The sequence below is a fragment of the Ambystoma mexicanum genome, chromosome 6q (genome assembly GCF_040938575.1).
Source record: "Ambystoma mexicanum isolate Mex_15411 chromosome 6q, UKY_AmexF1_1, whole genome shotgun sequence".
In the NCBI taxonomy this organism is placed as follows: Eukaryota; Metazoa; Chordata; class Amphibia; order Caudata; family Ambystomatidae; genus Ambystoma; species Ambystoma mexicanum.
In genome coordinates this window covers 1,310,570,819-1,310,595,799 of record NC_090937.1, presented here as the reverse complement: position 1 = coordinate 1,310,595,799, position 24,981 = coordinate 1,310,570,819, and positions in this window count along the sequence as shown.

The following is a 24,981-nucleotide window of genomic DNA, read 5'->3' as shown; positions in this document are numbered from 1 at the left end:
CAAATAACACCCATCGAGTTTTTACTGTGCAGTTTGATCAGGATGTATAAATGCCATTATCAATGCCAAATTTGTATAGTTTGTTACATAGTAAATTGTGATTCTACTGTGCCCGGTGACATGATCAATCAACAAACCCCACGTGTAATTGCAGTTTATGTACCTTAGTATATTATTAACCTAGACAAGGCAAACCAACCTCCTTGCTAAAGGTACATATGGTATTAGCACCCATTCATAAAACAGACTTAATTATCAGGTATACATTTTTGTCCTTAGCCCATCTTTTAAGATCCTGCAACAAAGGTTTGGAGAAGAACGTCCCTTTGTTATCAAACAGAGGTATGTTGCTATGACTTAGGTTTCTCTTGTAGCCATTTGTTGTATACATTTGCTAATCCAAATGGTTTTCCAGGGCAGAGGTATACGCAGGTACTGCAGGCCCTACTGAAAAAGGAGGACACAATTGTGAATCCACCAGTCGGGATCCAGCTCAAAGTTCAATTTGCTATTCATCAGACCCCACTGATGGAGGACTGCTAGACTGCAGGAGTATGTCTTCATGTAATACACAATCAATAGTGTTGAAGCTGTTAAATGCTCTATGAGAAACTACTGGGTCAATCCTAAGTATTTCTCCCCTCAACAATTAGAAGTCTGTTTAAATACATAAAATGTAAGAGTAACTCACCCAAGCTTTTATAAGTTATTTTTGCACCTCCCATCTCGTTTCTGATCATGTTACAGAATATCCTTCAGTGAAGATTGTATACTCTCATCTCGCAGCTGTGCTTCCTGTCTTCTGTGACTAGAAGATCATCTCTGGGGAAATTCACCTTGAGTTTTCCCACACTTGGTTCGAAGGCATCAAGGGAGTCAGCTTCATTATAATGGAGATCATTAATAATTGTTCATCCATATTTAGATGGCCCATTATGTCCCAGGAAATGGGTCACAAGATATAAATTACCCAAATCTTTAATGTGGTTAAGAAGGTACATTGGAGGTCATTATGGCCTTGTCGGTCTGGTAAAAAAGTGCCAGTATTTGGATATACCAGCACTTTTCCAGACTGGCAGGGTATAAGTATGTTGGTGGGGTAACCTGACTTACCTCCAGCCAGGAGCTGGAAGTAACTCAGCCCCCCACCAGCATAGAATAGTCAGTATTTACAGCACTTGTATTACCGGTGCCAGTAATACTGGCAAATCCCCTCATGGAGTCTTATGTGACTCCATGGAATGGGGATTTACTGTTATTTCCGCCGCCTGTGATATCCCGGTAATACTGGGATATCAGGTGGTGGAAACGGTAGGTCTGTTTGTCGGTATCCTGGCGAATCTACCATCAGGATGACCCATAGTGTATCAATTAGACATGAGTATGTACCCCAAATTTGGGTCTACCAATCGAGCACTCCAGTTTACAGTGAAAAGATGGTAACCCTTTCCCGCATACAGTGTTCCGGCACCCAGGTCTTTTGTATACACACATGTATCCCTAGACAGTGGGTAAAATCATGTTTTCCATTAGCGTGTTAAGCCCAGCAAAGCAAAATAACAACCTTATTTCTGTTGGGGCTATTAGAGAGAATGTTGGTAGGTATGTTCTCTCTAAGAACCTAATAGCTTATTTTGTAAATGGTATCATCTCTCATGCCATCACGGAATGGCTCAATATGTCCTGCCTGCAAACGTTTGACTCAAAGAACTGTCCTTGTTAGGATTTCTCACATGTGATTGCAAGGGGAGAATGGCCGGAGCTGGTGCTATGAAAGTAGGGGCATGAGTTTTCATCCTGTCAGGGTGTGCCTGGCGCTACCATGTTCATGTCAGGCAAAATCTGATTGATTGAATGATGAAAGAGGGCAGAAACATCCAGACAGGCTGCTATCTTCTCACCTTAAGAGCGAAAGCTCTCCCCATAAGATTATTTTGGTTACAGACAGAGTCACCTCTTTTCAGCCAAAACTGTAAATGACTCTGCCGATATTTGCATTTGGTTGAATGGGAAGCAGACCCTTAATGACCAAATGATGTAATGCATCTTGCACAAGTGCGCTGGTAGCCTATCATCAGCTGAAATATTACAACAAATTATCTGTAAAAAAATGGGATTTGAATGGATGATGATGACAACAACTGTGGAAGTATAGTTCCATTTCCCTTTGTTTTTGTTGTGCTAAAATTCCATCTAGTGCCTCGAAATGCCCTTCTTGTGCTCCACGGTTGGATGAGCTGGTAGGACACCGCACCAGGACATTCTCCACTTTCTCACCTTATATTCAATATTCCGTTATTCAGAATGTAGTCAGATATTTAGAATATAGAGAGAGGGAAAGAGGGAAAGACGGGATCGTCTGGGGTGTGAGATTTGAAGGAATAATGTCCTCATTAGAATGTCAAAACAGATTTGTGAATTATTTCTGACCCTGTGCCCAGAATCCCCACCTATTATTTGGAAGTGAATATTTGATTTGATTTTGAGTCCATCCCTAATTGACTGCATGTATTTTCTTTTGGCTTTAGCTGACTTTAGCTAAAGTTGAAATAGTATTCATAATAGGTCGAGGAGGGGGGGGTTGCATCACCAAGTACATCTTTGTCTCTCCCCATGTACTGCAGAATAGAGGATTCACAAAACTAATGCCACTGGATAACAAAATGTACTCACGCATGCACACATATTGTGGAATATAGATATACAAATACTATGTTCAAAGGAAGAAACCCAGTAACATTGCATGAGATGAGAAAACCTGAGCAAGCACAACATGCCATTCGGTGGAACATGCAAGTTGGGCAGTATTCTGGCAGTAAATCCTCCCAGAACACCGCCCAATGGAGTTACCGTTACCACCACTTGGTCCAGTGGAATTATCGCCGGATTACAAGTGGCAGTGGTGGAGTTAATCCCCATTTTCGGCATTATTACTACCGCTGGCTGTAATTCTGCGGATTTTTCCCAATTTTTGGCAGAAAGCGGGAGGGTTTACCTCCATCATGATTCTGGAGGTAAATCCACCACTCCAGGGCCAATCTCGTAACATGGCAGTGCGGGAAAAGTGGAGGTAACTCTGTTACCACCAATTTTTTACTTGCACCGCCATCATTGTAATGAGGCCTCGACATCACTGTAGGCTGTGAAATGAAAGCCTGTGAAATGTATGTCCATTGTGTGCCTTTGAGAAAGGCGGTGCTGTAGGTGTGACTAACCTTTGTGCAACCGTTTGCCTCTTTTCTCAATGGAACATGTTCTATTGTTGTTCTAATGCTGTGTTTTCAGTGTTGGTAGAAACTGCCCCGCAGCCTGACAAACCCTATTGATTCAACGCTTTCTTTGAAATGACAAACATCGGCCACACTTTTGGTTATGTCTACTATGGAATTGCATGCGTCAGAACAGGTCTTGCCGGTATTGGGCAATCACAGGCCAGCTAGACAGCGAGGCAGCTCTCGAGGAAGTGCAAATAAAATGCTCCAGGAACCAAAACACTGTCATGGAAGTAGCTTGATCTGGTTCAGTGCCCTCTTTTTCATTTTATAATAGGCTCTTTTTCAGAAAAACAACAATATATAACAAGAAAATTAGCGTGTCGATTAATACGAATGTATCTAAGTGCTGAAGGGCAACAACCGTTACCCGCTTGTCATGTGTGGATAGTCCAATCTTGTTTCGAGACAAAGGTACAGCATATTTCAGATAGTTTGGATTTACTGCTGGGTATCACAATTCAATTTGTATGGTCTAAAATAGGGATTGTGTTCTCTAGAAAATAGAAGCAACTGCAGAGGAAAAGTCGGGGAGAGGAGAACTGGGAGTTAAATAGAGCAGGTCCCCCCACTTTCCCTCCCATACATGTTCCCTTCAGTACTGCGGTCTCTGAAACTATTAGCACTTCCAGTGTGGCCTCAGGCTAGCCCATAAATTCGTTTTTTTTAGCACCAGGAGCGGGGAGGGGGGAGGCTCAGCCAATCAGGTTCTGCGGCTCACGGGCTTAAACCGGAGATCTCAGCCCGCATTCCAGGCTGCTGCCCCTGCCCTGCAGCGCCATCTTACCCCCACCTTCCCGTTTCTTTTTTTTTATCTATTCCCAGCATGCCTCTCCTGACCCACTTACCTGATTGTTGCTGCAGCAGCCCCCGTCCGTGGCCGCAATAGCTTCAGTTCACTTTGCTTGTCTGATCACCATGGTAATAGAAGAGGGGCTACGTACGGAGCCCCGCTTTCTAAAAGCATGGTGGTCATCTTGGAAAAGTATTTTCATTCATTGAACGAGACACGCGCGGCATCCAGTTCAATTAATGAAAATACTTTCTTTTTACTTTTCCGGGTCACCGCTTTGGTTACCCGGGTTACCGCCCAGTACCGTTGTTATAGGCCCTCGCATTGCTCAGGCCTATTACTCAGGCCATTACCCCCGTTCCAGCCCTTGGAACAGGGTGCTACCCATTATTAGCACCCCTATTTGTTTCAGCCAAGAGTGGATAGATCTTGGAGTGGCCACATTCTCTTAGACGTCCTTTAATGTTTGTGTCATTAAATGTTGGCGGAATACACTTTTCAAAGCCAATATCCCACACACACACCTGAGCTTTGCTTAGCAATGTGGGCCTTATTCCAAGGAAACAAACATTAACCTGAATAACAAAATAAACCCCTTTTTCATCTCTATGATGTTTACGTGTTTGACACATAAAAACAAAGTTGACCCTTTTTGTAAGAGTTCATTACATAATAGGGTGGCTCCCCATTAGACACATTGAAAAGAACATGTATTGATAGAATTGATAGAATGTATTGAGTTAATAAAATGCCAACCTACCTAGGAAGCTATAGGGGCTGTACAATTGAGGTGGACTAAAGACAGGAGTGATCATCAGCAGGGTTGGCTTTGTGGTTGATGTGAGCGTGTCCAACTAGCTCATGATTGTCCAACTCCATGCTTCGAGGGCTGGAAACATGTCAGATTTTCTGGATATCCTTCAAAGTGTTATTGTTGTATTGCTTTTCTTTTTTTAAAACTTTTACTTTTTCCGGCAGAGGTAGATAGCTTACACAAACATCAGAGCAGCCAATAGGAACATAATACATGGTTTCCAAAAAGCAGTGGTACATACGCACAATAATGGAGAAAGAAACAGAGGGAGTTGCTGTGGGTCATTGCAGAGATGAGTGCGTTGAATCGTCTGCAGACGAGAGTGCATCCAGGCTATTGAGATAGCTATGGAAAGCTGTCCAGATATTTTTTGGCCGAGAGTGGGCCGAGAGGATAGTGAGGTACTCCTCCTCGCAGTTCCGAGACCACGTCAATAAGTTCATCCATTTCTGGAATGTTGGGGGGGGAGAGGACTTCCAATTCTGTAACACACATTTTTTGGCAATTATGCAACTCACGTTTATGAATTTAGCAACACTTCTGACTCCCTCAGCCCCCAATACACCAAACAATACCCCCAGAGGGTCAGGTTCAATAGTGATATCACAGATTTCAGACAAAGGCCCTCATTACAACCCCGGTGCTAAACCATGGCGCTATTAGCACCATGGTTGGTGCCGGTGTTGTAACGAGTCCGCCATGGTGGAATGGGGAAATACCGCCCCATTCCAAGGTTGGCGGGGCGGTATTTCCCCATTTCACCATGGCCCTTCCCCATTCCCATTTTCGCCCCATAGGGCTCAATGGGACTGGGGAAGGCGCTAAGTACGGTACCGCAAATTGCGGTACCATAATTAGCACTGAGGTCCCTTTGCGGCACCCTACTTTAACGGCTGGTAAAACCAGCTGTTAAGGTCGGGTCCCGCAAATGGACCTCGTAATCAGGCATTAAGGGTTTAACGGCGCCGACACCTTTTACGGCGCCGTTAAACCCTTAACGCCAGGGTTGTAATGACCCCTAAAGTATTCAGGACCCCGTCCCAGAATACGGCCAACCCCGGGTAGTCCCAGAACATATGTAAGTGGCCCGCATCCCCAGCGCCATAGCGAGGGCAGAGCCGTGGGTCAGAAGGAGCAAATTTCGAGACTTTGCGTGGGGTGTAATATAACCTATTCACCAGTTTGTACTGGATGGCTCGGTAGCGAAAGTTTAGTGAGACTCTATTAGTATGGGAGCACATTTTCATCCACAGCTGATCGGTGAGTTCCAGCCCTAATTCGGATGCCCGGTCGTCCCTGGCCCTGAAAGGCTGTGCTGGGGCAGTATTTAGGAGGAGTTTATATAACGAAGACACCACCCCGCGGGCCCTGCCCGAGTTGGCAATATAGGAGATCCCAGGGGAATCATGGGGTTCACAGGGAAACCCCGGCCAGGCACCTCCGAAGGCCGCTCGTAGCCTATAGAATTGTAGCAGTTCCAACAGTGATCCCGTGTGGCCCGGCTTCCAGGTCTGCGGAGTTATGAACTGCCCGTCTGGGTAGAAGTCTGTCAGGGCTGAGTAGCCCAGGGCCTGCCAGTGCCATGTTAGAGCTACGTCATGCGTGGGTTCCATTCCGGGAAACAGCCAGACGGGGAGCCACTTATAGTACGGGCGAATATCCGACCCCAGGCCTGAATGGTGGTACGGACCGGGTCGATTGCAGAGTCCAGCTCGTATTGTCGATGCAGTATTAGGGACATTATATCGGTGCCAGATGCCGCGAGAGCCTCCAGCTTGACATGAGGGCGTGGGGGGGGCCGGGATACCAGTAGGAGGCGAATTGTGCCTGCGCTGCGATCCAGTACCACAGCAAGTCGGGGGCGGTGAAACCACCTTTTTTGTCGGGAAGTGTCATAGCAAGCCATTTTTTCCGCACCGCCCCCGAGTGCCACAGGAACTGAGCACACAACTTTTGTAAGTCTGTGAAGTATTTCTTACCGGGCCAAATAGGAACATTATTGAATATATACAGCAGTTTAGGAAGCAGTATCATTTTAACCAGTGACAGTCTCCCTGCCAAAGATAGCGGGAGAGGGCGCCACCATACAATCCTGGCCTCAGCCAGTTCTGCCGCGGCCCGGTAGTTGTTGGCAAGGAGGGCGTCTTTGGTCACGGACACCTGGATACCCAAATATTTAATCCCATCGGGGGACCAGCGGAGGGGGTACTCGGTAGCCGATTGTGCTGTGGAGCTTGTGAGAGGGAAAAGTTCAGATTTGGTGTAATTGATTATGAAGCCAGAATACATGCCGATACGGGTGATGTCCCGGAGGATTGGGGTAAAATGGGCATTGGGGTCCCTGACAAACAGCAACACATCGTCTGCGTAGAGGGAGATAATTTCGGGGGAATCCTGCAGCCGTATCCCTTTGCGTGAGTGGCGCTCCCTAACAAAGTCTGCCATAGGCTCGATGGCAAGGGCAAACAGGATCGGGGAGAACTGGCATCCCTGGCGGGTGCCTCTGAAGAGAGGGAACAGAGAAGAGGTCTGGGAGTTGACTCGGACCCTGGCAACCAGGGAGGTGTATAACAGCTTGATATATGCGATCATCCTGGGTCCTATACCCATGGTCTCAAGGACGAGCCACATGTACCTCCAGGACACCATGTCAAAGGCCTTCTGGGCATCCAAGGTTACTGCGACCGCACTCACCCCCTGATCGATGCGTGCCATGAGGTTCAGGAGCCGCCTGATATTGTGGCACGTGGATCTCCCAGGAACAAAGCCCGACTGGTCGTCATGTACCATGTAAGCCATGACAGGCAGGAAACGGGCGGCGATCACCTTAGCAAAGATTTTAGTATCTAGATTCATCAATGACAGGGGCCAGTAGGAGCCGCATTCATTGCTAGGTTTACCCGGCTTATGCAGTACCGTGATGACGGCCTCGCATAGCGACGGGGGAAAGGAGCCTAGTCTGAGCGATTCATTCCATACTTCAAGCAGTTCGGGGGCAAGATTGCGACGTGTTCTTGATAAAATTCAGCCGTTAGCCCGTTGGGGCCCGGCGCCTTTCCTTTAGGGAGGCTGGATATGGCCTCCACTATTTCATTCAGTGTGAAAGGGGAATCTAGTAGGTCCCTCGTGGCAGTTGAGACACAGGTGGTGGGTATCTGTTCCAGGAGCTCTCGCATCTGGGAGTCGCTATGTTGGGGGGGCTGTGAATATAGATCCAAATAGAAGTCCGCAAAGATATCAAGGATTGCCCGTTCTTGACACAGGTTATTTGAGATTGGCCCCACTCCCCCCTCGCCAACGCAGCAAGTGTTTTCCCAGGCCTGTCCCCTCGCCGTACCTTCGAGCTGCCTGTGGGCGGCTGAAGTACTGGACTTCCCTGGTGGCTTGTTCGTTGAAGGTTTTGAGCTCCTCACTGATCTGGGAGAGGATGCTTGGGTCAACTGAGGCCGGGTGGGCACGTTCCAGGTCACGCAATTTTGTTTCCGCGTGGGACAAGGCGGCTCTAATGGTTTTGTGGACTCCTGACTCTCTAGAGATGGATGCACCCCTGATGAAGACTTTGAAGGCGTCCCAGCGGGGTTCCCAGTGTGGTGGACTGGGGGGTATTGTATACAAAATAGGTCTGGATGTTGGAGAGGATGTCTGCCTTAAATACAATATCCTGCAGGGCAGCTGATTTGAATCGCCATGTGTTGATCGTAGGGGCAGGAATTCCCAGGTCTAGAGTTATAAGAATAGGTGAATGATCCGATAATGTGCACGCTAGTATCCGTGACTCGGCCACCCTGCCTAGCAGTGAACCGGACAGCAAAAACAAGTCTATCCTAGACAAGCTGTCGTGTACTGAAGAATAGTAGGTGAACTCACGCGCTTGATGTACTGTTCTCCATACGTCATGGATGTCAAGTGTTGCCTGGTGGGTGAGCAATCTGCGTGCTGCGCCGGACAGGGGTCTAGGGGTCGTGCCCGTCCTATCCATCGCGATATCTAATATAAAGTTCATGTCCCCCCCAAATGATCTGTACCCCAACGTATCCTAGCAAAATAGATACCACCTGTTCAACAAATTCGGGGGCGTCAACATTGGGGCCGTAAGTATTCACCAGCAAGTACTCCCTGTTGGCTAGGTTGCAGTGCAATACTGTGTATCTCCCCTCGGGGTCTGCATAGCTCTTGTGGAGAACAAACTTGAGCGCTTTATGGATCATCGTTACCACCCCTCTGCGCGCGTGGAGTAAGAGGTAAAATATCTGTGAGGACCCCAAGTTAGGGCCATAGTTTTGATCAGGGGACCCGTTGAGTGAGTCTCCTGCAGGAGCAGTATTTTACAGCCGTGTCTATTGGCGTATGCCATGATTTTACGAGCCTTGGTGTAATTGCTCAGGCCCCACACATTGCAGGACATTATTGTTACAGGCATGTCAATAACCTAAGTAACATCCCACCAACGTTGTCGTAAGGTAACACTAGGGTGGGGGCCACCCCAGTCAGGGCCCCCGATGCACTGTGGTCTGCCAATCTGCCTCTGCCATTTTCCTTAATAGACAAACAAGCCTTCCCACCCCCCTCCCGCACCACCCCATCCAAGCAGATAGTGTTACCCCCACCCCCCACCCAAAAATACAACCAGATCCCACGAAAAGGGGAACAACAAGCAGTGCCGAACATGAGCCCGCTAGCCCATTGGCCCAACCGGGGCCATCGCCCAACTCTAAATCAACAAAAGTAAACATTGCAATCGCAGTGGGGTGTGCCGTTGCCGTGTGGTGGGCTCTATGAAAAGAACATACATAACATCAGATTACCAGCGGTGTCTAGCACAGCACATATGAACCATGCATGGATATTCAGCGCCAGTAATAGCGTGTGTTCACAGGTGAGTTCCAAGGGTTGTATTACTATCAACACATGAGGAACAAGCAATAACAAGCATATAGCAAAAATACTGAGCGGTTAGTCATCTGCCATTGGATTGGCGTTGAGAACAGGTAGCGGTATTTGTGCCTCTATGAATTTGACAGCCTCCTCAGGCACCGTGAAGAAAAACAACTTCTCTTTGAAGGTGATTTTGAGCCTGGCAGGAAATAGGATGGCGTATGGGACGTTGCGCTCCCGTAGAAGTCTCTTGACACCCAGAAATTGGCATCTCTCCTGCTGAACCCCGACCGAGAAGTCAGGGGATATCCGGATGTTGTTGGAGTCAAGGCGTAGGTCTCCCTTCTCGCGGGAGAGGCGTAAGATGAGGTCCTGTTCCCTGTAATTGAGAATCCTGGCGATGATGGGTCTGGGGAAACCTCCTGGCTTGGGACGTGGGGACAGCGCACGATGAGCCCGTTCCACCGTGAAGAAAGGAAGGGGATAGTGCAGGGTTCCCCAGCAGGTCTCTGAGCAAATTTTCAATGGCCAGCTCCATGCGTCCCTTCAGAGCATTCTCCGGGACCCCAATTATGCGAAGATTGTTTCTGCGTGAGCGGGACTCGAGGTCATCACACTTTGACTTCACCAGCTTTATGTCGTGGGTCAAGGTGGTCACTGTATCCTGCAGAGTGTGAATCTGGTCTTCGTTGGCCCCAATTCTATTTTCCGCCTCGGTTATCCGTGTTCCAGCTTGGTCAACCTGTGATTTTAGAGAGGCGACATTGGCATTTATGTCGTCTAGTTTTTCGTGAAATGAGGCGAAGTTCTTGGCCATTGACTCCATCATGGCAGTGAGATCTGGGGCCCGTGTCCCCATGGGGGCCTCAGAGTCAGGGTCGTCCTGGACAGACGCCGCAGCGCCCTGGTCCGCGCGTGGGGCCGCTCTTGCATATTTGTCCATGGCGCCCACCTTGTTTGTTCCTCTGGGTTTGCTAGGCATAACACATGTGATGGTGGGTGACCCGACAGGCAGGCTCAGTTTAAAGTTATGTGCCTGGCGCAATGGCAAGGATCACTCTCCAGATGTATCAGGCTATTGTGGTCTAGCGGACGTAGAGATGGGCTAGGGCCCTTTTAGGATGATCAGGTATCCTGATGGCCACTGAATCAACGTGTGAGGTACGCAGGCAAGTGTAGGCAGTCCGGGTATCAAACATGGGAGGTGCGAGGGCCGGACGAGGCCGCAGCAAGGCTCTGACAACGTGAATTTAGGCCAACGAGAGTGTGCAGGAAGGCCAATGTAGAGCACCACGATGCCGGATTGTAATGCTTGAGGCCGCACACATGCGCCTGGCAGGCACGGCACCCAGGACCACGCACCAAAAAATGCAGTGAGATGCCGTGTCCCCGGGGGCAGAATGAAACGTGGCAGTGGAGGCCCCCAGTCCAGTGCAGTGCAGCCGGGGGCATCAGGGCACCAACAGCAGATAGTGGCCCCCCGTGGTCTGTTGGGCCCGCTGAGCCGGCGTTGTATGAGGAGGCTCCGGGGCAGAGAGCAGCAGTAGCAAGGGAGGGTCGGCCCCCGGCCAGCCCAACTCCTCACCTGGTCGCAGGCGTGAACAGCCACCCGCGAGGAAGCGGCCCGGTGTCTCCAGACACGAGCGGCGAGTTCGCTGGATCAAGCGGCCGCTCAGGAAGCGGAGCAGCCGCAACGCCTCGGATATCAAGGTGAGGGAGCGGAGCAGGGGCAGGCACACGCCCAGGCATCGCTCCGGTCTGCCGGAGCTGCGGAGACAGTTGCGGGGAGGGCCGCAGTACACTGATGGGGCTGAGGGCACCCACGTCGCCTCCGGCAGTGTCAACAGCCGCAAGCGCCAGTCCCTCCGCGCCGCAGGAAAGACGGCCGAGATCCTCCACAGAGGCGGGCCGGACCGGCCCTCAGGAAACGCTGCGGCGCGTATCAGGCAGCAGGGCCAAGAACTCCGGCATGGCCAGCGGGGCCCCCAGAGCCCGATTCGGCTCAAGAAAGCAGCGAGACGTGCAGGGCAGTGTAGGGCACAATCCGAGCTGGTGGCAAGTAGGAAAGGCAGTGGTATCCGCTGATGCTGCCGGATGACGAGTCCCAGCCACCCGGAGCTCCACAGCTAAGCGGCCATTTTCGGGCTGCTCAACAGCGCCCCCCTGTTGCAGTGCTTTTCTGATGAATTCCTTGAACAGGAGGGTCTTCAGTTCTTTCCTGAACTGCAGTAGCTATGGAGCTGTGCAGATGTATGATGGGGTGTTGTTCCATAAAGCCTCCGGGTTACACGAAAATGCCTGTTTTTATTTTATTTGTTCCCTTCTTTCAGGTACCTTTTTTGTCCTGTCCACCCAAAATCGCCATATTTTTTGCTAGGTGAGCTGGTGCCTAAATTGATACAGCCTCGTGTTTGTTTTAAGGATAATCTAGACTGATATTGGCAGTCAATGTATCTCCCTCAGAAGGGAGAGATATGTCTGAAGTGTCTGATGACAGCAGTTAATCTGACTGCCGCAGGATACACTGCATTGAGTGATGTGAGTGGTGGCAGAGATGCCGGAGAGGGCTGCATTTCCCTGTCCAAGCGTAACAATACCAGGCTGTGGATGGATGTCCTGATATCAGAGGGTAGCAAGAAGGGTTTCATGTGGTGCAGTAATGTTTATACCAGACCCTGTGGGCATTTTTGATGATGTGATATTTAAAGGAGCAGTTGTGATTAATGATTAAGCCTAAATATAGAGCACTTGGGCAGCTTTTGGTGTGACCCCTTCGCGATTCATATTGGATAGCCATGATTGAATGAGTTTTTGACTAGTGGTTTTGTCATGGTGCTCAAATTTGAGTTTTGGTGGGGTTCACTTTTAAATGTATGATTATTGGACAGCGTTTCAGCTATGAGATGACTTCAGTGCAGCTGACCTTCAGATATAGTTATGAATCATAGAAAAGTCAGGGCCATTGAGCTGAGCTCCTAGTACCTCCATGTAAAGGTTAAAGATGACCGGTTGGGGATAGGATAGAGCCCAGTGGTACTCGGGAAGTATCTATATCGCATAATGACTAGCATTTACCCTGAAGTAACTAATAACCACAGTAACGCAGACTTGGCGATTAGGCAGTCTGTGAGCCCCATCCATTTGGCGAGAAGTGTGAGAACAGCTGCATGGTGTGCTGTGCTGGGTGATGTAGAGGGATGGAGCAGGACTAGGAGGCATGGGTTCCCTCTGCCAATGATATGCAGGGTGGCCTGTGTGGTTGCGGTTTCTGTGCTACATCTTGGTCAGAACCCAAACTGGTAGTGCTGTAGTAGGCCCGCTGATTTTTCTTGTGTATAAAGTTGCAGAGCTAACGCCTTTTGAATTGTTTTTTTCCCCAGTGTAGGAAGGTTAACAATAGGTTGTGAGGTCTTCCAGATATGGATAAGATTTGTTTGGCAAGCGGGCATATACAGTCTTGTTCGAGAGATCCGGGCAAGGTCCATTGTGAGGGATGTATTGACAATATGGAGAAGAAGCAAGAGTGCTGGGCCCTTAATGAATTATGGTGGTGGGCGGAGAACATTAGCATCTTGGTCGGCCTATGAGATAAAAGGATAGAATATTTTGACCATTTGTTTACAGTCTGTGATGTGATTGGTGGTGGCTGGTTTAGAGGTATCAACTTTATTGGTGAATTTTTTCTATTAAGAAATGATTTATGGCAATGCATTTTTCCAGTGTTTACGGAACTGGTAGTTTTGGGAGGGAATTAATGCAGTGTCTTATTGCCTGTGGGTTCTTTTTTGCTTGCTGACACTGCTCTTGTTTATGTGAACTTTTTGGCTTTTTTTAGGGTGGTGCGCTTGATACCGCAGATCTGTTTAGATACAGTGAGTTCATGGGAATGCCAGGTGGGACGTGGTTTCATCTGTAGACAGTGCTGTTTTAATGGGGCAAAAAGGTCTAAGAGAGAGCTTGGGATCTGTTGAAAGGCAGTGAGAGAGTCGACATCAGTTGTTAGGCATGGAGTAGCTGTCAGGAAGCGTAGGCTTACATTCAGGGCATCTTTGTAGCAGTCACTAGTGGGGAGAGTGGCAAATGAGGTGGGCAGTTGTTTTCCTTGGTTGCTGGGTATCAAGCAAGTGAGAAGGACTGGGATGACGGCATGGTCCATCGGACACAATTTGATCCATGCCTGATATTTGATATGTGGGGATGAGGACACAATTGGGTCAATCATGTTGCTCTTGAGATAGTTGGGGCCTGTGATGTGTTGTTTTGTGTGTGTGGTGTTGATGCAGGCCATGGTCTCCTCATGGTGGATTTTATAGGGGTGCTGACGATATTAGATCAGTAATGTTGACCTGAAGGCAGTGGTTGGCTATCAGGGGATACATTATGAGTTGAAATTGTGTAGCTAGGCCATGGGTAAGGAGAAGCAGCCAGTGTAAAGCTCCGTGGAGGAGTGAGTGACTGTTTCCTACAGGGTTCAGGGCCATGCCGTCCTGTGAATGACTTCCACCACCGACACTTCCCAGTCTGTCTGCCTGCTGAGGACTGTATCATGACGGAATTAGATCATCGATCATGTGTGAAAATGTCTGTGAACAGAACTCTGTAATGAAATGGTCCTCAAAATGATAAAAGGTGATATGGTTTTTATAATCAGTTGCTCGTAGGGCTGCAGAGTGGCTGTCAGCGAGTAGCAGGTTGTGGATTTTGGGCAGTGGTGAATGGGTGGATATTATCTGTATGAGGTTGTGGCAGCATGAAGCATGGAGAGAACAACAGGGTCATCTTGTGCGATCGTGGGGATGGTAGAGGTTATGACTGGAGTGCAGCACATAATGGTGTTGACTATATTGGTTGTGAAGGAGAAAGGCTGGCCCTCCTACGCCGAAGAGGTCTAAACAAATTTCCGCCTTCCCAGTTTCACTCCTTTTCTGAGAACGCTTGGGCATAGGCACCAGGCAAAACTGGTGTGAAAGACTTTAAATCGCATGGTGGGGCCCGTGGCAGGACAGCAACAGTACTCTGTGGCCTGAAGGGAGGACCTGCTGCAAAGAAGAGTGAGGGCAGGAGGCATATATTAAGATGGAGGCATGAACAGAAGTGTAGGGGCACTGAGCAAATGATGAAAGGATTATTTGTGTCTGGCTGGTCCTTAGGCCACTGCCTTTTGCCTCAAATGATGGAGTGGCATGGCCAGGGCAGTCCTGTCTTCTGTGGTCTGCAAAGAAGAACTGCTAACTGCAGGAGTGAAAATTGACCGTGGGGTGCAACCGGGAGGCTGGGGGATACATACAAAGGCTGAAGGGCTTTGAAATTAAATGAAGGATTGTTGGCAGATCGCTGTACATTAAGCATTGCCTTTTGGGTTACATGATGGGGGTGACGTGACCATGCACCTCTAGTCTTATGAGGCTTGAAATGGAGATCTCCTGGAATTAAAAGTGACTTTGGGGAGTGGTGGGGGGGGGTGATGAACAGAGACTGGGACTCTGAAAATAAGTTGCAGTTATTCTGGGTATCCAGTGAAAATCTCGTCAAGCAAAATGTCGACAAGGGGGCGATATTTCTCAAAATGTGCTCCCTGGCTAAAATCAAGCACCTTCCTGAAGCATTCTAGGATTCGAGTTTAGAATAGGAAAAGACACCCCTCCTACAATATTTGGGATAAGTATTTTTGGGATCAGGAAAATAAAATTGCCTCCCTGAGGACATTCTGCAGGCGAGATATTCACATGGAACCTTTTTCTGCAACAATGGAGGCAAACTAAATACTTCATAACATAATATGCGATGTATTTATCTCAAAATGTAACCATGTTATGGAAAAGAATCTTAATTTAAGTTTGTTTTAAATGTTAGATGTATTCGTATGTTCAGAACAATTAAGAATACTAAGGTGAATCCTTTGCAATACGTGTTATGTCTTTTAGGAATGTTTCATGTTTTTATTTTTTTTAATCGATGTATACTTATGAATTTTGGAAAATTCTGTAATTGTTGGTAGATTTTGTAAAATTGTAAAGGTTTAAACAAACCAAAATAATAAAGATAATAATAATAATAATAATACTTCATAACAACATGAATGGGTACTGTAAAGGTACATGCACAGATTTACAACGCTTCTTAATACATTTATTTAAATGAACAATGGCAGTGTGCGGTTCCCCTAGCGGTGACTAGCAGGTGCTGTGGACTATATCATTGGCAGCTTCCTCCAGCAGTGCTCTGTCAGGCCTAGAGGAGTCCAGTAGTTTGAGCTTCATGTAGAAGTATGCAACCAGTTCTAAAGGGGACTAGCCGAGCCCTTGTAGTAGTATTAGACCACAGTAGTGTAAGTTTTCCCTAGCAGTGCCCAGTCAGTGCAACGGACTAAATCTGGGTAAGATTTCTCTACATGTACTCTGGAAGCCCACAGGAGCTTAAGCCACCTCCAGACGTTTGCTGTCTGTTCTAAAGAAACCATGAGTGTCCTGTTAGTGCTATAAGAGCCTCGCTGTATGAGGTTTATCAACTGTCACGGCTATAGGACCCAAGCAGTGTGAGTTTTCTTCAGAGGTATGTCATCAATACTGCATGGCTCTCGCCATGAGAGATTTCTTACAGAAATACATGGTCTGGTATGGAGCCCCTGCTGTGCTCTGCTACATTTCTAGATCTCTAGTTGTATGAGCCTCCTTTGGCGGTGTCCGATCAGGAGAGCAGCAGTGTGCGCTTCCTCCAGAGGTACACTGTTAATGCTCTTGTATGAGCATTACTTCAGGAATACACTGCAAGTGCTCGAGAGCCCCCGCTATGCCCTGCCAGTTCTATAGCGCTATAGCTGTGTGAGCTACCTTCGGCAATGCCTTGTCAGAGCTACTGGTCCAAGTAGTGTGTGAGCTTTCTCCAGTGGTGACTGTCAGTGTGATAGTACTCTCCAAGGGTGTGCCTTCTCCAGAAGAACATTGTCAGTGCTATAGGACCGAAGCAATGTATTGTCGGTAAGGCAGGGTCCCGTTCGTTTGATCTTTCTCTGACAGTGCCCCATTACTGCTGTACGACCATAGCAGCTTTAGTTAGATGTTCCCTATGTAGTATGAGCTTTCTCAAGTGGTGCAATGTCAGCCAATAGGACCACAGCAGTGTGTGCTTCCTCCAGAGGAAAAATGTCAGTGCTATAGAACCTTAGCAGAGCCTTGCTAATTCTATAATATGCTAGCAGTCTGAGCTGTAACCACTGTCAGTGTTATAGGGCCATAGCTGTGTAACCCTCCTACATCAGTGCCCCATCCCAGGACTCTAGAAGTGCAAGCTTCCTACAGCATGCCTTTTCAAGGATACAGTGCCCCCTAGCTCTTTAACATGTAACCATCAGTGACATGTGAATCCTATAAAACCCCAGCAATGCCCTGTGTGTTCTGTGTTACTCAACCTTGTGATCCTCCTCAAGCGGTGCACTCTCCTGGCTCCAAGGCCTCACCAGTGTGTTCTTCCACCAGGAGATGCCTGTTAGTGCTGTATGACTCTAGCAGTGTTGACTTCCTTGTATTGAACCCCAGCAGTACACTGTCAGTGATGCAGGCTTCAAGTAGTCTGAGCTTCCTCTAGCAGTGTCAAATCTATGCTGTAAGACTCTATGAGGGTCATTACAAGGTTAGCGGTAAGGGGTTAACAGCGCCGGTAAAGGTGCCGGTGCCGTTAACCCCTTACCGCCGCATTACGAGGTCCTTTAGCGGGTCCCGCTAAGGGGGCTGGTTTTACCAGGCGCCCTTAGTGGGAGCCGCTAAAGGACCAGCATGCTAACAACGGGCCCGTTATTAACGGGCCCGTTGTTAGCATGGTGCCCGTTCCCATTGAGCCCTATGGGTGCTCGAATGGGAATGGGAATGGGGATGGGTTCCCTGAATGGGGAAGTACTGGGTCCTCCAAGGTTGAAATGGCCCGGTAATTCCCCATTCAGGGAACCCGGTCCCAGTATGCAGTAAGGGGGTAGCTATGGTGCTAATAGCACCATGGCTACCTCCAACCTCGTAACGACCCCCTATCAGTGTAAGCTTCCTCCAGCAGTTCATGTAAAGCTGTAGAAACCCAACCGAATGAGTATCCCCCAGACATACACAGCCAGTGCTAAAGTGTGTGCTTCCCTTGCAGGCCAGTTCGTTTTATGCACTATAGCAGCATAAGCTATGCCCGCAAGTGCCTTGACTGTGAGCCACAGTACCGTTGGATTCTGCAGGAAGGATATTTATGTTGATGGGACCCTATGTTATGAAGAGGGGAAGGAGAGAGAAGCTGAAAACATAGTGTTATGTTGATCGACAGAAGAGAAGATGGGGGGTGCCGCTTCTAGTCTCTTTTTAGATTTAGATTGATGGTCCATTGAGAACAATGTGGGCCACGCTCATCTTAATGCAACCAAGGAAGAGATTAGCCTTTGCCTTACAGGAAAGTGTAGCCATAGAAGGGGGGCATTAGCAATGAACAGGACAGTAAGAGACCTGCGTGCAGTGTTGGGGTAAAGCTGCTGAGGTTTTTACTGAGCAAAGTTATAGGAACCTAACTTCAACAAAAAATGTCATTCCTCCAGCAGTGCCCTATAAACGTAGAGTTGGTGGCCTATTAATCAAGGAAGGACTAGCTCTACATTCTACAGGCCGACACTCAGATGGCCACAAAGGATGATTTTTGAGGTCTCTAGATTGCCCAACCCACCTCTGCTCTCAACCTCGTATGATGCTGAAAATGGTTTATAGTCAGTTTTTCGAATACAAAAATGTCGAAAGTCATTTTTTCGAAAAAATATCGAAAAAAAAGTAGAATTTTTTTATTACGTTTTTTATTCAAAATGGGGGGGTTCCCCCCCAACCCCTCTTTTTAAAAAAAAAAATTTACCCATTTTTTTAAATTCCCAGACACCAAAATAAATATATAATTTTAAAAAAAGAATTCGACTTTTTTTTTCGATATTATTTTTTCAACATTTTTGTCTTTTGACATTTTTTTTTCGAAGTTATTACCGGACACCGCTGAAAATAAGCCAACTATGATACATATTTTCCCAAATCATTGCCAATTAGCTTTGAAATGAACAGTTCATTTTTTGTCTTGAGTAATTGATGCTAACTTGAAGCATCACAATAGAGGCCAGTGGATTACATAAAACAGAAGAATAGTTGTTTTGGTTATTTCAGTCCTTTTCTCTTACTGAGTGACTCCTCCTACCGGCCTGGCTGCTGCTTCGGCTGCACACCGCTCATACCCCATGTGGCGCTAAGCTTTATTCTCCGGGCAGTACACAAAGTCTCAGCTACTTCTTAATCAATGGATGGATTAAACAAGAAAGAGTAAGGCTTCTTAGTGTTCATGAAATGACAGACTTTCTACTGAACTTGGATTCTGCAGCCCTTTGCTGGAGCGGTTCTGACCTTACTTTTTGAAGAAGCAGCAGGATCAAACGTATTGCCATAGAACCATTCAGTTGTTGTACATTTATGTTTATCATTTCAATGCTATTGTACTCATTTTAAGTTATTATTTAAACGTATGTCCAGAATATTATCAAGTAAAAAATAGCCATCGTTTTCATAGTCTATTCATATGAGAAATATTCTCAGAAGTAGACTGTTTTATCAAGAGCATCGAGTTTACTGAAGAAAACACAAATTTTCGAGGTGAGCACAATGTTCTATGATCCACGATGACAAGACAATCACCGTTGCTTTGGGACAGGCCATTTAGTTCGGTCCGCTATGAAAAAAGCATAAACTGTACCAGGCTCAGTACTTCCTGGGACGTGCATTTCCTGCCTTTGGAATGGACGCCTGAAAAAGCAAACAAAGAGGGCAATCTAGAGACCGCTCTAGTCCACTGCTAGGCCGAACTCACTTCCCAGGAAGGGTGGGCCCTTCCACCATTCTCTGGTGTTTCATTCCCTGCACTGTTGACTGTAACCAATGGACACTCCTGAACTCTCAGGCCGGCTCAGACTGTTCCGCTAAGACTTCTCCTCAGCCCTATATTTGACTATGATGCAAAATTGCACATCCCTAAAAGATATCCTTTTTACAATTTAAAAAGTGAATCACATCGGATTGTTTCTCCTGCTCTCAGCTAGGCCCCATGATGTTTGGCAATATTTTCTTATAAGGAGAGAAGAAAATATATTACTTTAGAATCCTTTCTTCTTGTAGGAGACCTATTGTATGGATTTCCTGGTTACTGCTATAGAGCATCTAGTTCAATGGGGCAATTAAATGACTAAATACACCTGTGGAAATGTGTTAATGGCTGCTAATTGACAGACATTTCTCACTCATGTGAGGTGGTTTTATCCCTTTTAAAAAATGCACTTCATCTTAACAACCTAGCCGGCCAGACCTTGTTTAAAGGAACAGCAAGGAACTCTATGCCCCTTTGCCAATTTTATACCACAACATGGCTTGGGGTGTTTTTATGAAAGAGGATGAAGTGAGCAGGAACCAATGGGCACTGGGAACCAATAAGAACTAAGTTCCCCTAGTTCCATTTTTTAGTTACTAGCTCCACTTCTTTTTATGAACATTTTCACAGTTCGGATAACTGTTGCTTTTACAGCTAAAGCATGCATGCAAGTATTTATATAATAGGCTCTTTGAAGCTAATAACTTAACTAGGACTCCTACTTAGCCTTCAAGCAGTACAGCAGACTCATTGACCTTGATAGGTGCTGCTTTCTATCTCACCCTGGGGGTATGGAGGGGACTCTGGGAGAGTTTCCTCTGCCTAACGAAGCTCATTTTCAGATGTATGCAGTATAAGGAGTAGAAGCTCATATCTTATCATGTTATGCTCCTATTTTGTGCTTCTTAAAAGCTCTAGCAGAACCTCGATGACCATAGCAAATCGCTTATTTCTTGGTTATATAAATCCTTGTGGTGTTCTTTTGTAACCCCTCTTTATTCCAAGTATCTACATGTATTGCTCATATACGCACAACTGCAACTGGACAACTTTGGGGTCGATTTGACAAAGGTATTGTCCTATTTTAAAAGGTGGTTTAATTGTTGTCTTTACACTTAAACTGTTATAAATGGAAAGTGTGGACCTATTCTACAACAACATAAAATGCCAAATTCTCTTAAATGTTAGGATTCATGACCTTGATCTAGTAATTTTAAAAATCCGTGAGAAAGTTGCATCCTTCATTTATATTGTCTCTATTTTAAGTGAAGGTTATATTCAATTTTCTTTTTTTTTTTACTGTGGGCATTTTTATGAGATTTGTTTTCAACCGTGGTCCATTCTTACCCTCCTTGCTAAACCCTTCTGGGTTCAAAGATTCCAATTCATATTTTGTTACACTTCCTCCTCTGTGTTAAATGGATATACGTAAATAGTCTTAATAGTCCACCTCCTTGGCCTTAAGTAACGATGGCAGAGGGCAAGCCACACTCTCAGGTGTAAGGTCAGCAGAGGAAGCTTGCCACCAGTAGCAGTACTGTAAGAACTAAACAAATGGTATGTCCCAGCGGGGCTATAATAATATCACTCCTTACTAAAACACACTATACACTAAAACACTAACAACGCACCCCTGCAAGGGCAAGCTGCACTACAGATGACCTGAATTGCACAGTTGGCAGACTGGACAGCAGGAATTGCAATACAGGAGCTATGCAAAAATAGGCCATTAATCAGAAAAAGAGAATAAAACACAATTTGTTTTTAGCACAGCTAAATCCTCTCCTATAAATTAATTGATCCACTAATAGTCCAGACACATTCTAGGGTGTACTATGTTTTTATTAATAAAGAATTCTCCCCCTCGGGTCAAACGCAAACACATAACGGTGCAGCAAAGTCTGCCAATGGTCAACCAGTTCAAATAAGTCCCTCTATAGTTCACAAGAACCTCCCCATCAATCAGTATCTGTAGTTCTTTCAAAAGTCATTTGGTGGGTCTTCCCCTGGTAGTAGGATATGAGATTGTCCGATCTTTCCTGCAGGTCCTTTACACATTGTTCACTATCTGCCACAAAGCCCCTATATAGCTGGAGTTTCTCCTTCACTGAAGGCACAGCCAACTGGGTGCACAGGTACCTTTCTCCACTTAAAATGGTATTATGCCATCCCTAGAGCCTTGATTTCTACCCTGTAGAGCAGCTATTTACTCCTGTCTGGCCCTGCCCCTCCTCGACACCACACCTCATGATTTTTCCTCCTCCCACTTTGGGCTTGACCCCTTTGAATTGGGGGTCTCGCCTCTGCACCCTGCTCTGTGCTGTAAATGCCCTTGTGTTCATTCCTGCCTTTTGCTAGCTATCATCTTTCTAGCTCTTCCTCCAACCACCACCTAATATCTTTCTACACCCACTAGCTGATGTTGTTCTCCAATCTCCTCCGTTGGTCTCTCCAACCAGCTCCTGATATTGTGCTCCTTTCTCTCATGATCTTTCCCACTGATTTCGTTCTGAACCACATCCTGTTATTTCTTCCTCCTTCCTCCTTCGTCAACCACCTCAAGATGTTTCTCAAACCACCTTCTGTTTCCTCATCACCTCTTCTCTCACCTTAATTCTCCCCTACCCTTCTCAGAGCGTCCTCCACCGTCTCTTCCCTAAATCGCCGACATGGTCCAAACTCCTGCCACAAAAACTTACTCCAAACCCCCATCTCTTGTGAGCCATGGTTTAAATATCCTGAGTTTCGCTCTCTCTGGGTTGGGATTGGGCTAAGGCCTTAGGCTCTGCAGTTTGATTGTGCAGGAATTCATATTGGTGCCCTGTAATTGTGCTACCAGGATCAGGTGAGTCAGATTCATTAGAAATGTCTTTCATCGTCAGGCATACCATCTTGAAACAGGACACTACGTCTTTCTGCTTCCCTATGTCTATTGAGATTGGCACAATCTGCTCCGCTAGTGTTATCATGAAGCTTGGATTTCACCACCTGAGAGTGATTATTTGTGGGATGGTGGGAGACTGCATTCATGTGCCTATGATATAGGGCCTATAGCATTTTGGTTGTGCGTGTGACTGTTTTTTTGTCAACTGTTAGGGACTAAGTAAGGATGAGATTGGGATCCTTAGCCATCCCACTCAAAGTTCTTAGAACAAGGCAGGGTACTTCGTCACAGGACCAAGATGAAGCCTGTGCGTCAGGCCACCTACTGTACCTGTATCGGGAACACTAGTCATATGACATTGTCTCAGTGGCACAACAGTTTTCAGTTATATTTCTGGTTTCTACACACTTTCAAGCAAGTGTGTTATGTCTTCATGTTGGATCCAGATTACTTTGTAACTTCAGCAGATTTGTTCGACATGGCATTACTACAGGTACGATTGGCTGCTCAATGGCAAGAAGCAGGTCCAAATGAGTTGTCCTTGAGACAATTGACTCAATTGTGCTCTTCCTCAGCAGTGATATCCTTGAAGTGGCTGGCTATATTGGCTTGCAGCAGTTTGATGGTGTGATGCAAGCCTCGATATCCCAGTTGACTCTCTACTGGAAGCACTCAACACCACCCTTTCAGACCCCATTGAGCAACACACGCCTCTGAAACAACGCACCTGCAAACTGAAATCATCAGCACCCTGGTACATGCAAGGATTCAACCTCAGCAAAAGAGTCATCAGCAAACAAGACAAAACCTGGCACCACTCCAGGACTGCATCCAACCTCGGGGAACTCGGATCAACCCGTCGACAACTCGTCAACACAGCCAAGGCCTCCTGCTATCAGAACCCCATAGCAGAAGCCGACAACAAAAGTTGAGCCTTCTTCAAAGCGGTCAAGCACTGCATCAACCTGCTACCCATCCCTGTCATACCACACTCCATCAAAAAGTCCATTCATCAACAAAATCAGTAAGCTTAGCCAGCACATAGACACCAAGCCTGCATCCACAGACCCACCTCACATCCCTCCTCGCGAAATCTTCACACACTGGACAAGATCCAAGACACTCTTGACAGAGGACCTGGTAGAAACCCTGGTCACCCTCAAAGCTAACATTGTATACAGATGAGATCCTCCCAGCATCCATCCTCAAGACCTTCCCAGCAAAAGCTCTCTGTCCCTACCTGGAGATCATCAACAGCACCCTAGCTCAAGTCACCTTCCCATCCACCCTAAACACAGGACCAATCATTCCTCTACTAAAGAAGCTCTCTGGATCCTGACAACCTAGGTAACTATCTCCCCATCATTCATAACAGTAGCCTTATAACTGCAGCAACACATCATCACCAAGAATTTCCTCCAAACCTCCCAAACAAAATTCAGACAGCAACCATACAGGTGGTCGACCACGCCTTCAACATCCTTAATGACGGCCACCCCTGCCTCCTAGTTCTACTCGACATCTTGGCCGCTTTTGACACAGTACACCACAAGGCACTCATGGACACCCTACATCGGCGCATGGGTATCAGCAACTTTGTCCTACGCCTGGTTCAAGTTCTCCCTCTCCAACCGCCAGCAGTTTGTTCGGATGGACTTGCCTAGATCGCCAACGCTACCCGTCACCTGTGAAGTCCTGCTGGGTTTAATCCTCTCCCCAGTGATCTTCAATCTATACATGGAGCCACTGGGAGTCTTCCTACCCACACAGAACATCCACATCCACCAATACGCTGATGATACACAGCTATAACTCAAGATCGACTCCATCAAGGACTTCCATAGGCTGAAAACCTGACTCTTGCTGATCCAGTCCTGGATGTCCAGTGCATACTTGAAGCTCAACCCCTCCAAGACCGAATTCCTACTCCTCATAAAACACACTGAACACCTAGACATACAGATCTGGCGATCAACCATGAACTTTGAGGGCTTCACACCTGAGCTCACCTCCACATCGACAAACACCTCTCCTTCAAGACACACATAGCTAAAACTCAGAAGGTGAAGCCGTTCCTCCCACCAGACAGCTTTAGATCCACTGTTCAAGCACTGGTCCTCTCCCACCTGGATGGGGGCAATGCACTCCTCAAAGGCCTCCCGTCATCCTCCCTTCTGGCCCTGAGAAGTATCCTACACGCGGCTGCATGCCTCATCAAGGGTCTACGCATATATAACCACATTACCCCAGCCCTCATCGACCTTCACTTCACGCACACATCACCTTCAAGTCTTACTGCATCATCTATAAGGCAGTCGTCCTCAAGTCACCCAGCTACCTTGCAGAGAAACTCACTATCTACGGCGGACAGCACATCACCAAAAGCTAGGATGCGTGCAGACTTGAAAACAACCACTGCAAAAAGGAA